The sequence below is a fragment of the Squalius cephalus genome (assembly GCF_949319135.1).
Source record: "Squalius cephalus genome assembly, chromosome: 20".
In the NCBI taxonomy this organism is placed as follows: domain Eukaryota; kingdom Metazoa; phylum Chordata; class Actinopteri; order Cypriniformes; family Leuciscidae; genus Squalius; species Squalius cephalus.
In genome coordinates, this window is record NC_137141.1 from 26,733,891 (window position 1) to 26,747,851 (window position 13,961).

General features: G+C 37.5%; 1 protein-coding gene across 2 annotated transcripts in view; it reads right to left on the minus strand.

Moving 5' to 3' along the window:
* rnf144aa (ring finger protein 144aa) overlaps positions 1-13,961 on the minus strand; it is a 35,383-nt gene that overhangs the window by 19,215 nt on the left and 2,207 nt on the right. The window contains exon 2 of one of the 2 annotated variants that reach the window (XM_079853639.1): positions 1,071-1,158. The exons of the other annotated variant lie outside the window; for it this stretch is intronic. The gene's annotated coding sequence lies outside the window, so the exon portion shown is untranslated. The remainder of the gene's footprint in view (positions 1-1,070; positions 1,159-13,961) is intronic. 2 annotated transcript variants of the gene reach the window in all.

Genomic DNA, 13,961 nt, shown 5'->3' on the forward strand with positions numbered 1-13,961 from the left:
TTCAGTGGCTCTGACCTGATCCGATTTTTATGACGGACGATAGTTTCGGAGGCAGTGTCGTATTTATTTTTTTAACGTGTGAAAATTTTGGATGCGAACCATTAGGTCACTGCAGTACACGAGATCCAGGGGGCGGAGTTGGATCCAGATCTAAGGGGTGGAGACTGGTAGGTTTAGGGGTGGGTTTAGGGATCAGGGGGTGGAGATGGGTAGGTTTAGGTCAGGGGTGTCCAAACTCTGTCCTGGAGGGCCACTGTCCTGCAGAGTTTAGCTCTAGCCTGCCTCAACACACCTACCTGGAAGTTTCTAGAATGCCTAGTAAGACCTTGATTATCTGGTTCAGGTGTGTTTAATTGGGGTTGGAGCTAAACTCTGCAGGACAGTGGCCCTCCAGGAGCAGGATTGGACATCCCTGGTTTAGGTATATGTAAGGTGGGAGGAGTTGGATCTGGATCCAACTCCTCCCTCTGGATTTCGTGTTCTGCAGTGAGGACCATCTACGAATTTCAGACTTAGTGTGCAAGGGCCTTTAGTCTAGCATTTGTCATCTTAAATAGCCTGTGCGTAGCACTTTGCCTTTAATGCCTTTATAAACATGAGATTTTGGCCAAATTACACATATGTCTGAAATTCTCCTAAATTTGACTATGCTGTTTTTCTCTCATTAAAACCTTCAAGTACACAGTCTTGTACCTTTGTCTTTTTACCTGACATAGATGTCCACTGCATAAATAATATGAGGTTGCACATCAGTTTAATATTTTTCTTAACCTCTCACCATAAGTATAATAAATTTCTCAGAGAGCAGAGAGGCTTTGCATTAGACAATCAAATGACATTTTCTCTGAGCATAAGCACATAATTAAAAACAAATCCCAAGTGCTACAGACGTTAAAGGGCTCTCAAGCTCTCATTCGTCATTTGCACAAAAAGTCCTGTCAGTTTCCGCTTGATAAGTCAAACAGGGTGAAGTACTGATGGCTAGATGATGCACCAACGCAGCCTCCAGTATCTCAAGAACAGACACGCCAAAGAAAGCTGATTTTGCTGGTCGAGCTCAGAGGTCTTACATCACTCTTCCTTCAACCTGTCACAACCCGTCTTGCTCGTCCATATCCATCCATCTCTGATGCTCGTTCTCTCAGGCTACCACCTCATCTGAGCAGCACAGAGAAAAGAGACCACATTAACTATATATCTCATGAAACAGGGGTGCATGATATCATTGTGTGGCCAAAGAATCAGAACTTAATGATTCTTGAGTGAATGTATGTGTATGTGTGTGTGAGTGTATGTGTGTGTGAGTGTGTGAGTGTGTGAGTGTGTGAGTGTGTGAGTGTGTGAGTGTGTGAGTGTGTGAGTGTGTGAGAGTGTGAGTGTGTGAGAGTGTGAGAGTGTGTGTGTGTGTGTGTGTGTGTTAAAAAGAGGTGTGCTTCTTCAAGTCCCATAATAGTCTTTAATAAAAGTTGTTTGGAATTAACGATTCAGGTTCTGATTCAACTTAACCAATCCTTCCCAATTTACCCACCCTCTACATCAGTCGACAAGGTCTGCAGTGACAAATGTTCTGTGAGAAAAGGTGGTGCATGAGAAAGTTCATTGAGCTGCATTACTCAGAAAGCAATTATCACTTTCCAACAGAGAAACAATAACAAGGAAAAACACAAGTAATCCTCAACAATGCAGCCCTCGGAGGGAGCATCACTATGCCTTCATTTCAGTTACTTATCAGATCACTGAACAGAAGAGAACAATCATTTATCAGGCTGCAATATGATTTACAACATTATAAAAAATACCCCTAAAAATTAATGTAATGCAACTTGCATTAAAGGGATTGTTCACACAAAAATGAAAATTCTGTTATAATTTACTCATGTCTATGCAATATGCATTTCTTTCTTTTGTGGTTTTTGCCCATACAAAAAGTCAGTGGGGTCTAGAGTTGTTTTGGACTTTCACTGCATGACAAACACAGATAAATATTAATAAAGTATTTTCTTATGTGTTCATGAGAAGAAAGAAAGCCATACAGGATTGGGAAGACATGAGGGTGAGTATATGATTGTTTGCTAGCCAAGTTAGCCAACATTTCTATTCCGCATGCAAATGCAGCTCACGTCACTGAACATATCACGGTTTGATGATGTACAACTCCGGACGAGTCTTGTTGCGTGCGTCCGTTTTAAACGTGTCTTGACTGCCGTACAGTCAGACCTTAAAGGCAACTGAGATCCTACAGTGTGACATGGCTTAAGATGAAACTGTTCATCCCATATACTTGAACATTTTGAAAATATGTACTTTTATACAACCACACAATATGTTATGTTTCATCAAAATGCCAGACCAAACATTGTGTTTAGGATCACAAACCTGTGATAAGTTCATAAAACACAATAAATGTTATTATCATTCATGCTTTAAAAGCAGCAACAATAACTGTTGTAACTATGGTATTTTGCCAGACAATATGGTTTCCAATGGAATTTGTTGTTGCTCAAATGGTCACACTAGTACATACTGAGAGCATTACTTATAGTCTTTTAGATGTTCAGATATGAAATAGGTGCAGAAGGTGGAACTTCTCAAAGGTCTTGTGCTGGTCTCCAAGTCTCCCCTTCATTATTTATTTTCAGAGAAATGGGTCAGTCTCACAATGAAACCTGAGAAGTACATGCCTGAATATTTCAAGATATGGATGCCCCAGTCTCCACAAACATGAACACAATGTTCCCTCACTCTCTTTGTCTGACTTATGGGTTCTAATCAATCATCCTTGAAAAGAGCAGAATCATTTACCTGCCCCATGGGCACAGTTCAACCTCATTTATCATAATATAAAATATTTCACCATTAATACTGTAGGGTTTCATAACCCTTTCAGAAAATAACTGCTCAAACGAGATCAGTCGGATGTCAAAAACACACCAGACTGGGATGAGAACAGGCATAATGTAATGCTTTCCCCACATTATAATAAATCGAAGAATGAATCAGCGGGTAATATACGTTTAAGCTGCGGTCACACTAGACATTGATCATTTGCAGCGTCTTTTTTAATTAAAGTCTCCCTGTGGTGAAAATCAAACTTTTAAAATGTTGTTTATATGTCTATGTGGTGTTTATATATGTATGTACATTTAAATTATGTATATGATATGTATATTATGCCCCTTTTCACAAGATGTAATATAAATCTATGGTGTCTCCAGAATGTGTCTGTGAAACTTAAGCTCAAAATACCCCGCAGATCATTTATTATAGCTTGTCAAATTTGCCCCTTTTTGGGTGTGAGCAAAAACGTGCCGTTTTTGTGTGTCCCTTTAAATGCAAATGAGCTGCTGCTCCCCACGAGCTTCGGATACTTCGGCTAAAACAAAACACGCGAATTTCAGTAAAATTTCAGAAATAACCAGTAGCGGAGTGCAGCCTTACGGAGAGACTCAGGAAGAGGTTGCAACTTTTAGACGCACCTGGACGTTTCTGAATGGTTAGTGGATACATTTATGTAGTTGTTGTGGAGTTACATTGATTCATCTCATCGACTTGCATGTACCATCATGTTTAACTTTTACACAGTTCCCTGAGGTCTTTATAAGACAGCTGTGACATTTTTTGGTCGAATAGTGTTCTGTGCTGGTCTGTGCAGCCAACGACAGAACAGTTTGCATGCTTTGCTCGAACATTTGCCATTGCGTTAGAACTGGTTACACTCACTGATGTTGCTTGCGAAAACCAAATGGCAGTGCCGTGGGTGGAAACGTGCAGATTAAGGGGCGGTGATATTATAATAAGATCCCCTTCCTACATCAGAAGGGGAGTGAAATCTGATCGGCTTTTTTTTTTTTACATGCTTGCAGAGAAAGGCTTACCAAAACAAAGTTACTGGGTTGTCACTTTTCACGTTTTCTGGGTTGGTAGATGCACTGGGGACCTGATTATAGCACTTCATGATATGTCCCCTTTAAGACAAACCATGTGCAAATTCATAAGTCAACACCATAGCTGAGTATTTTCTCCTTAAAACTGCAGTGAACAAAGACAGTCTCAAAATTGCAGTTTGAAATCGCTGGTGTTTCTGATGTCACAAACTACCTTGTAACCAATCACATCAAAGTGTGATCAATGAGTGGATCTCTGAGCTGGTGTGTGTGAGTGAGTGGAGGTGGGGCTAATTTGCATATTCATAGAACCGCATATACTAAATGAGGCATGGGTGAGTTGCATTCAAGCTATTTTAAGGCATGAAGAATTTTTTTTCAAGGAAAAAACATTTAAGTATGTAATTTTGGTGATCAAAGATAAGTTTTAAGGGATACAATTATTGACTACATGGGGACTTTAACATAAATTCAACATTTAAAAAATAGTAATGCACTCAAAATGTAATAAATATACGATCTACTCGACTTTACTGCAAAAATATTGTTCTTTTAATTCAGCCAAGAAGTCACGGCGTGACGTATAAATCTTCTTCTGGTCACACATCTTCACGTGATGCAAATTTGCAGGTCAGAGATCACCAAACTTGAACTTTGGAACGCAGCGAAATGCAAAACTTTTCGCAGGAGCTTGCGTTTGGTTTGAAGCATTTGAATGTGTTTGAATGGAAGTCAATGGAACAGAAAGTGCAGTGTGGCCACCCTTTTACTCTGCAAAACGATGCCCAAAAACAGGCCTATATGGGCCATTCTACAGAATTGGTGCAAACTGCTATCCCACAACCAAAAGACACATTTAATAAGCATTTAAGTATTCAAATTTTTACAAAGATCCTTCTATTATCTATTGAATCCCACAATAATATTTAAAATATCAGTAAGATTTTAATATATATAAAATCATCATTTATTAGGTAGTTTCAATTGGGAGATGGCAGTCCCGAACCCTAACCCCTAAATTTCAACTTGTGAAAATGATATTGAAATGTTATTTTTTTTTATTTTTCCATTGTTTTGTTTTTTTAAATATCTTTTTGATTTCTTTTAAAAAGTGAAGTAAAAAAAAAACTTTTATTTTATATTTTATTTTTAAATCATGAAACTTTATGTAAAAAAAAATGTGTCCCACATTTTCATGTCACTACCGAAACAGTGTGTGTTTTAGTCCAGTGGCTGAGACTGATTTTACCCACACCCCTATATTTTTGATCAGGAAATATGCCAATCTCTAGGTATGGTGAAGGTTGTGTGATGATGTGCGGCTATTTTAATTCCAGAGGCCAAGGGAACTTTATTAGGATGCATATTATCCTGGATCCATAAAATAACTTGCCTTTAAAAATAAAAATCTGCCTGCCTGTATGGGAATTTATCATAGGGGTGTCCTGACTTATGCACCCTGTATTTTAAGGAAGAACATTTATTTGTTTACGATACATTATTCATTCACAAAGAAAATTGGTGTCCTTAAAGGCTGGATTTTTCCTCATTTTTTTAATTAAGGCATTAAGATCAATTTCCAAAAGATGATTTTTTATTCCTCTTTTTAGGCAACTTTAGCATGGGTGTCCATACTTATTCACATCACTGTAAATTCAACACAAGATTTTTTCCAAAAAGGTGAGTTAAGCACACGTATAAAATGGTGGCAATAAAATAAAAGGCACCCATGTTCAATAAGTAATCTAATTTATTAATGATAAGAGACACAAAAACAATTTCTCCACTAAGTATTGCTGTTCATTATAGCCTAATGCTGTGTTCACATAATGTCTGAATTACTGTAATTACGAGATGACAACTCTGAGATTTCACTCTGAGCGGTTCGCGTCATTGGACTCGGATAGAATAATTAGTTTCTATGGCAACGACAAAATATTTAACCACTACATTATTTCATTTATTTAATGCTATATGCTCTGGCAGAATAATGAAGAGCAAAAAATCTCACCAGGTAACAGGCTATAATAAAAAGATGAGAGATGCTTCACTACCTTTAACTGTTTATTTTACATGTCATCATGACAGTCAAATCCATTAACTTGAAATTATGATAATTCCAACATAACAATAAAAAAAGCATATCTGTAGACTGTGTATCGTTGGAAAGCAACGCATCACATTTAAATGGAATTAAAATCAAATGGTGTGAATATCAAATCGCCTTGAATGGCTCACCCAATCAAAATGCTGGACTACCCATTTTAACAATAGCTTTTTGACTACAGATGTACTAATATATAAAATTCTGGTCAATATTGAAAAGTCAATCATTATTTTTTGCAATATCTCTCTGTAAAGCTGCTTTGAAACAACGTGCATAAAGAAATTAAATTGAAATTTCCATAAAAAGAAACAAAATTTAAATTGACTTAAAATGAACTATTTCATGTTATAGCTGATAAATGGACGATATTAGTATTCTATATTATTTTGTATAAATAAGAAATGAAACACTAAAACCCTAAATGAATCCATTTAAATTGCATTACAATGTTATATAGTAAAGTTCTGAAGAGGTAAAACAGGTTTTGATTTGAAAATATGGGATTTTCCCAAAATGAAGGAGCCCCAGTGTGTTTCCGTAAAGCTGGGCTGGTCTCTGACTGCAGGCTGTGTGTGTGAACTCGCTGAGGAGGTATGTCAGCCCTGAGCCTGTCTTTCTCTAAAGGTCATTCCTGGCTTCCTGTCAAAAACTATAACCTCATTAAACTGCCATGATACCAAGTGAATGTCAGAGTGGCATATGACAAATATCAATTGGTTTCATAAATGAGACCATAAGATAATTTTGACTAAAGTCTCTTTAAAGTTTTTTTAACTGAACGGTATCAGCTATCTGTATGACCACACAGTCTGTTTACAACATCTACTATTGAAACAGATGTTTATATCAACCAATGTCTTTATACAGTGTGTGTGTGTGTATATATCCGTAAGTATCTTATTATTAGAATAATCGGATCGGAACTCTGTATTAGCAGATACTAAGTAGTATTCAATGACTAGGGTTGGACGCGTGTTTGAACCGTACATGTCAAAGCAAACGTTGCTTTACTCTTCCATTTGTCCTATTGTTGGGAGTAGCTCAAGTGCATAGAGTACTTCAGAAATTGAACGTGTTTTCATGATTATAATGGGTTCTATTTGCTTTTGACGCAACAAATGGTGCAATGATGTAAAGGTATTTGTTAATGTCTTGCTCTAGAGGCAGTCATATCAGTGAAATGCTCTTTTTGTATTTACAGGATGTTTTAACAGTCATGTCATGACCCCTTTCAGGCAACTCAGTTCACTTGGCAGCCATCTTGAAAGGCCAGAAATCCACAAGAAATATTTAATATATTTACAATTTCTCCAGCTCATTAAAGATATTTATTTCACAGTTCTTCCGAGAATGCAGCTGTCAGACTAACACATATACTAGTAAGAGTAAAACAGACGGTCTGAACTTTCATGGAAGACAAGAATCTAGTGCATAAAGCTAAAAACTTCAAGTGGTCATGACCCTGTGTGGACAAATGCATACACTGTTCTCTCACTGTTTGCTTGCCCTTGCCAAATGACCCACATTTATCACCCAAAAGCGATTGAGCACTCTTTTATTTTTGGCTCAGTCTTTATAAACGTCAGGAATCCCAGAGGTGAAACACTCCCAAAGAGCAGACAGGGACAATTATCTTCAGTTCACAGCAGTAAGATCGAAACTGAAATGTACAACAGGCTGCTTTACTGAGCTGATACACTGCACTTTTTTTTAATCAAGGTTTATTTTTGAAGTTCAGTGACTGAGGCAAGGCTACAATAACAATTTGGAGAGAAGGGAAAGGCGTAGCGCCAGACACTAGTCCAAAAAATTTGAATGAACAGAGTTCCTTGCGGTGCGTAGATCCAAAAAATAGCTCAAAAATCAAAAAATGACAAAAGATCAGCACACGAGAAATAGTTATTAAAAAATAGATTTTATTGTCCAGAGGCCACAAATAAATTCCAAAAGTGTGTCATGTGTGATACACATGGCACTGATGAAGTGTTGAACCCGAAAACGTTTTGCACGTGCAGTTTTTGCACTTTTGCACCAGATTATCAAGGCTGTATTACAACTATGTTTGTAGAGATGGTATCCTTTTTTGGAACAGAAACCATGTAAAGCTGGCTACCTGTTTTTTTGCTGGATTTGGTTAAGGCAAAGCAAATTGTACTGCTTTGCCTTAACCAAATCCAGCAAAAAACAGCTAGCCAGCTTTACATGGTTTCTGGCTAAGCTTTGAAGCTGGTCATTAGCTCGGCCAAGGCGGTTTACGTGGCTGATCAACCCAATGGGGCTGATGTTGACCTACAGGAATGAGTCAAGATGGTCAATAGTCATTCAACAACTGTCTAGCCAATTAGTATGGTCCGATCTCCAGTACCAAACACATTAAGTGAACCCAAAATCCATTTAATTATTGGCTTCCCTATGACAGATTATTTGACTATTAGGCAAACCACTGACTAGACTATTTATTTATTTATTTTACTTTTGCTCATCTCAATCTGGTAGATCTTGGTTAACCGGGCCAGAGCTGGTAATTGACTAAGCTGATGGGGACCTAGTTGAGCTAGTAAACAAAAACACAATTGAGCTGGTTGAACTGAGTTGAGTTCCAAAACATAGTTTGAATTAGTTGACGAGTAAATACCACCTGGTATGACTTGGTTTCTTCAGCAATATAAGCTGGTGAACCAAGATGTTGAAAGAAATGCGGTTTCAAAATTTCACGCACTGACTTGTTAGGAAGACAGCAGATTCACGAGGAAGTGATGCAACAGCAGAATGAGTTTTCAAACAGCCTGAAGGAAGAAGATCTTGGAGAACAAAGTTACTCTGTTCAAAGGTTACAGGAGAATGTACTGTAAAGGTCAATCCTCCAGAATAAGGAGAAGATTTCTCTAATGATCTGAGGTCACTCTGCCTACCTAGCGTCTACAGACGGTGGAAAACATTTCCCAGTGTGACTCTCTGTGGTGTGAAGACAAGGATTTGAATGAGAGAGAGAAAAAAACATCAGCCATGTCAGAATAGTACTACATTAAAATATGAAGAGACATCTTTCTTCTCATCGTCTTGTGGCGCAGCATTTGTGCCTGAGAAATTAAGAGGATATGACAAGCATGCTGCTGAGAACTTATTTCTATTGACACGATCAGAGACCGAGAGCCCTGAGGTTATCTGTTAATGCCATCTGTTGCCACTCAAGGTTCTTGAGTGACAACAGATGTGAGAAAAAGTAAAACATTTAGCCAACAAAAACAAAAGCCATGGATGAATATGTCTGCACGTCAGTAATAAAAGGTGTTTTCAAAATGCAGATACTTTTTTTATCCATCGTTACTTAAAAAAACACAGTTATGAAGAGTACAGTAGCACCTATAGGCAATAGTCGTGAATAAGCTTGAATCACAGATGCTGAGGACAGGACGTGCTCAAACTGGTCTCCCCTAACAAACACATCCTCACTGGAATACACTTCATACATCCTGGCTTGACACTTCAGACACACTATTCTAGACATCCCATAGTCTTGCAAAACCAAATGAATGCATGAAAAAATATATTTTGAACATTATTGTACATAACAATTAGCTGGCACAAAATGTTCTGTGTCTTAGAAAACCTTACAGAACTGAATTCCTGTGTTAAAAAATGCAACTCAAAGGATGAGTCAGGTTTTACTAGTTTGCTGAGCCAATCAAAGTTCCTCTTGAACTTGTAAAATAGTGGTGGCAAGCAACAGCAGCAACCCAGAGTTTGAAAAAATGTTTTAAAGTTTTTGAGTTGTGAGATAAAGGAAATACGGTGACATTTGTGAGATAAAAAGTTATACATATTAGGGCTGTTGGAACGAATTCCGAAATTCGAATATAATTCGAATATTAAAAAAATCAGTACTATTCGAATGCTGAAGTTCCTATTCGAATATTGCTTTTTTTATGTACATTTTAAAAATTAAAAAAATTATGCAATCTTGCCTTTCTCGCGCGCATGTGAAAATGAAATGCTTTTGTTTCGTCAGATGAACAATAACGTTTTTGAATCGTAACACAATTGTGCACGTTATCCACGCTGTATCATAACAATACTGTCAAAAATCGCGGAGAGCAATGTCTGCACGGAAACGGAGATCACCACTCCTGACAATTTGAGAAGCGATGTGTTGAAGGTGTTTGGATTTCAAACCCTAAATGGAAAAACTGACAACGTTACACCCTGACAAGCTAGGCGATCTGTCCTAGGAACCGCCGCTAAAACAGGCAAGAATTATTCTTTTCTGGTCTCCTCATCACGGGGCTTAACTGTTACCAGCTGTCCGCCAAGTAAGATAATGTATAGCGAGGCGGTTGTTATAGCGAATAACAACCCCGACAGGCTGAACTTATTACACGGCTACCTACAAAATAAATAAATAATTTTACACAAAATATTGATTTAAAAAGGAGTTTATTGATTTAAAAACGATTGTATTGCTTCCGCTAAAGAAAATAGTCCGTTCCGCGTCCATAGCAACGCTGTTTTTCATGGCAACGATGCGTCATGATTCATATAATAATAGGATACATTTGAGCATTTAATATTCGAATATTATTCGAATATTAAATAAAATAAGGAATGGAATTCGAATAGTATTATAGAGGAAGATTGACAGCCCTAATAGATCTTAATTATAAGATATTGAAGGGGTGGATTTTGGAATCAACTGCTGCTTCAATGTATATGTAATGAGTGATTATAATCAAGTTACGAACTCCCGTGTGAGTCTTGAAGCTGACTTCTGCTGATGAAACTGCAAACTAGCTTCAGTAAAACTTTTCTTCAATTTATTATAATTCTGACTCCGGGTCTTCTTTCAAATATCTGGTCCTTGGGTCCAAAACTGTAACCCCCTAACAATATAAAGTTGAAATTGTGACCTAGAAAGTTGCAATTCAAATAAAGGAAGTCTCACTGGGGAAATAAAGTCGCAATTATGACAAAAGTTTTAAATCACATTTTTAATCAACTCATTTTATCTCATATTTTTAATTACTGAGGTTCCATAAATGAAAATGCAGAAATGACTGGTAAAATTTTGTGGTTACAAAACACTGCATCATGTATGATAATACCACTTTCTTCATATTAAACTGTTGCTGAATTGCTGCATTTAACCATCATGGTGGTACCGGAATTTGCACGATGTTGTACAGTGCTGTACAAACCACTAAACGCTTTGAGGCAAAGCTTTTCTCGTTTTTACAGCCTTCACTGTCTGATGAGTTCACACGTTGCCATCAAGCTATTAACATGCAAATGTCTCACTCTCATTGTATCACCAGCCACATGTGGCAAAGCTCGATGCTGTGGGCAGGTGTGAGCGCCAAGTTTTGAGGTACCAGCTGTGAGAACTGAATAAATAAAAAATTATACCATCACATCAGACAAGCTTGCAGTAAGCTTTTTCACCAAAACATCTCAATGATCTTGTTTCTGATAAAAATTACAAATTTTCTCACTGGAGTATAAAACTCAAGCATCTATCTCTATAATCTATATCTATGAGTTTTGGTGTGACTCATTTATTTTATGCCATGAATCCCAATGTGTTCTTGGCACACTCACTTTTGAAATTTATTTTGCACATATGCAACTTTTATACACTAGGCTAGTCTACTGGGACTTATCCTGCGAAATATCTGACTCAATCAGATCTGAACCCAGCTGAGGTCACCTTCTGCCGTGAGCCAGCCAGTCTCCTGCCTGCATTACAGAGCTATGCCATAACTGCTTTCTCATCCACAGCTGTTGGGCAGCAACAATGTACCTACTGAGATCACTGATAGGAATGACTGACTAATAGAGAAAACACGGTATGTTATTAGGAGACTGCATTTTTTAGATAACTCTCAAAAATTTCTAAAAAATCCTTACCGCTTGCTTATGGCAAAAACAATGTCTTGAGTGATAAAGGCATCGCAGATTTGATTTAGGAGGAATTCAATGGTAATCTTGAAGTAAACAATAGGCCTATATGATTGAAAATGTCTGTTAAATGTCTGTTGTCATACTGCATCTCATAATTAAATTCCAAAATGGTTGCACATATGTCCAACTGCTGACCATAAACAGCTTTAAGTGCTCTGTAATGCATTTAGTGCATCAAATGTATGTGTGTGGTGGGGGCTGAAAAGATCAAACAAGGCTATATTATTGTTAAAATACAGTATGCTTGTCTGTGAAGCACATCTATAGATTAGAACACATTTGCAAAGCTAGTCAATGTCTTCATGGATTTCCCGTAAAATTTTCCCAAGTCAGGTGCATTAAATGGGACGACCAGGAAGAGTTATTAAAAATTCAATATGGCCAGGTCAAGCTATTCAGCATTCTTTGTTATTAAAGTGTTACATCTTATTGTATTAGGAACAAATGATACCAACAGCATAAATCAGAGTACGCTATAGGCGGTATGATGATATATCATGACCACAATATAAAGTATTGTATCGTAAAGTATTGTTTATCACGGACTCACGGTGTGTAAATATATCCATGTAGCACAGTATTACTTAAGGCCCTGAATCCATGATATACTTCAAGCGAAATTGAAGAACAAACTGATGTGAGCAAACTTACAGAGCTGCTTTATAGTAGAAAATGAAGTTGTACTTCTGATGAAACGAGACCGTAACACTGTTTTCATGTTTATTACGCTAAAGCTGCTTGAATTTAAGCTATCTATTGTATAAAGTGATATAACGTGACTTGACTTTACTGGAGTGCCGTAGAGCTCGTGCAAACATATCCGCATCGCTATGATCTTTTTCTAATGCTTTATTAAAATGCTTGCTGTTTTCTCAATTTTATTGTGTTTATTTTGTTATTGAGAGAAAAGCGCGCAGCACATATTTACATATTCATCTAAACGTCGCTCTCGGCAGAGTGGGCGGAGTTGGATGTTCGATAACAGTATAGGCCTATCGCTGCTCACGTATTTCGAACTTTGTTTTACCCCTAAACGAAGAACAAAAAAGAACTTCGCCGTGAGAATATCGGAGCCTTTAAAGATACTGAAAGTTTAGAAAGAACATGCAGAGATAAAGAAACATGAGAAAATAAAGAACGGGACGTGCATAAAGTTAAAAAGAGCTATTAAGCGCAATAAGCCGGAAAATTAATGTGGTGTGTTCATACTCAGACAGCATTCGATCCCGAATTCAGTTCTCTTTTGCAGATAATTGCACTTGAATGGTCAAATTCACACACACACACACAATTATGTTACAGTTCTGTGGATATCGCGACAAATGCCCTAAGTCTGAGGCAAATCTAATTTGCGCTGCTATTTGTAGATTGCATTTTTCATTATGGAAAAGATCTGGTTGCTCCTGTGTTCAATTCACACATTGTCAGTTGATAACCCGCAGTACTTTCCACACCCAACTGCGCTTTTATGGGATTGCGGTCTCATGCTAAGCAAATCTGGCCTAACGTTTGTAACTTTGCATGTTTATTATCATATTCTTGAGATGACTGTTGCACTTGCCACTGTTGCTGCTGGGTCACCACAACCTTTGGCTGAAATTAAGCATCTGTGAGCTGTTATGAACAGCAGAAATAAAGCCTATCGGAGAAAAGAGTCTGAAAGTTAAACTACAGAATTTCTATTTATGGCGTGGAAAGATAAGTGGCCTCATTTGGGAGGGACTTTCTGACTGTTATGAGCAACGCACTTATCTAATCTCTGTTCTACTTTTTTCGGGTGAAACTGCATAACCGTATATCTAATACATTGCGCAGATCAATAATGTTACTGTTTATAGTGCACATATAGTGGATAAGTGCATATAATTGTTCTTCAGTCAAGGCTAAAATGCAGAAGTGGGCTTGATGTTAGATGGAGGACAAAGAGTTTGATGCTAATGCTTTAAATGTAGTGTCAAGCTTAAAAGTCAATTCCAACCCTAGATAACACTAATCAGATAAAGACTCTCCCATAA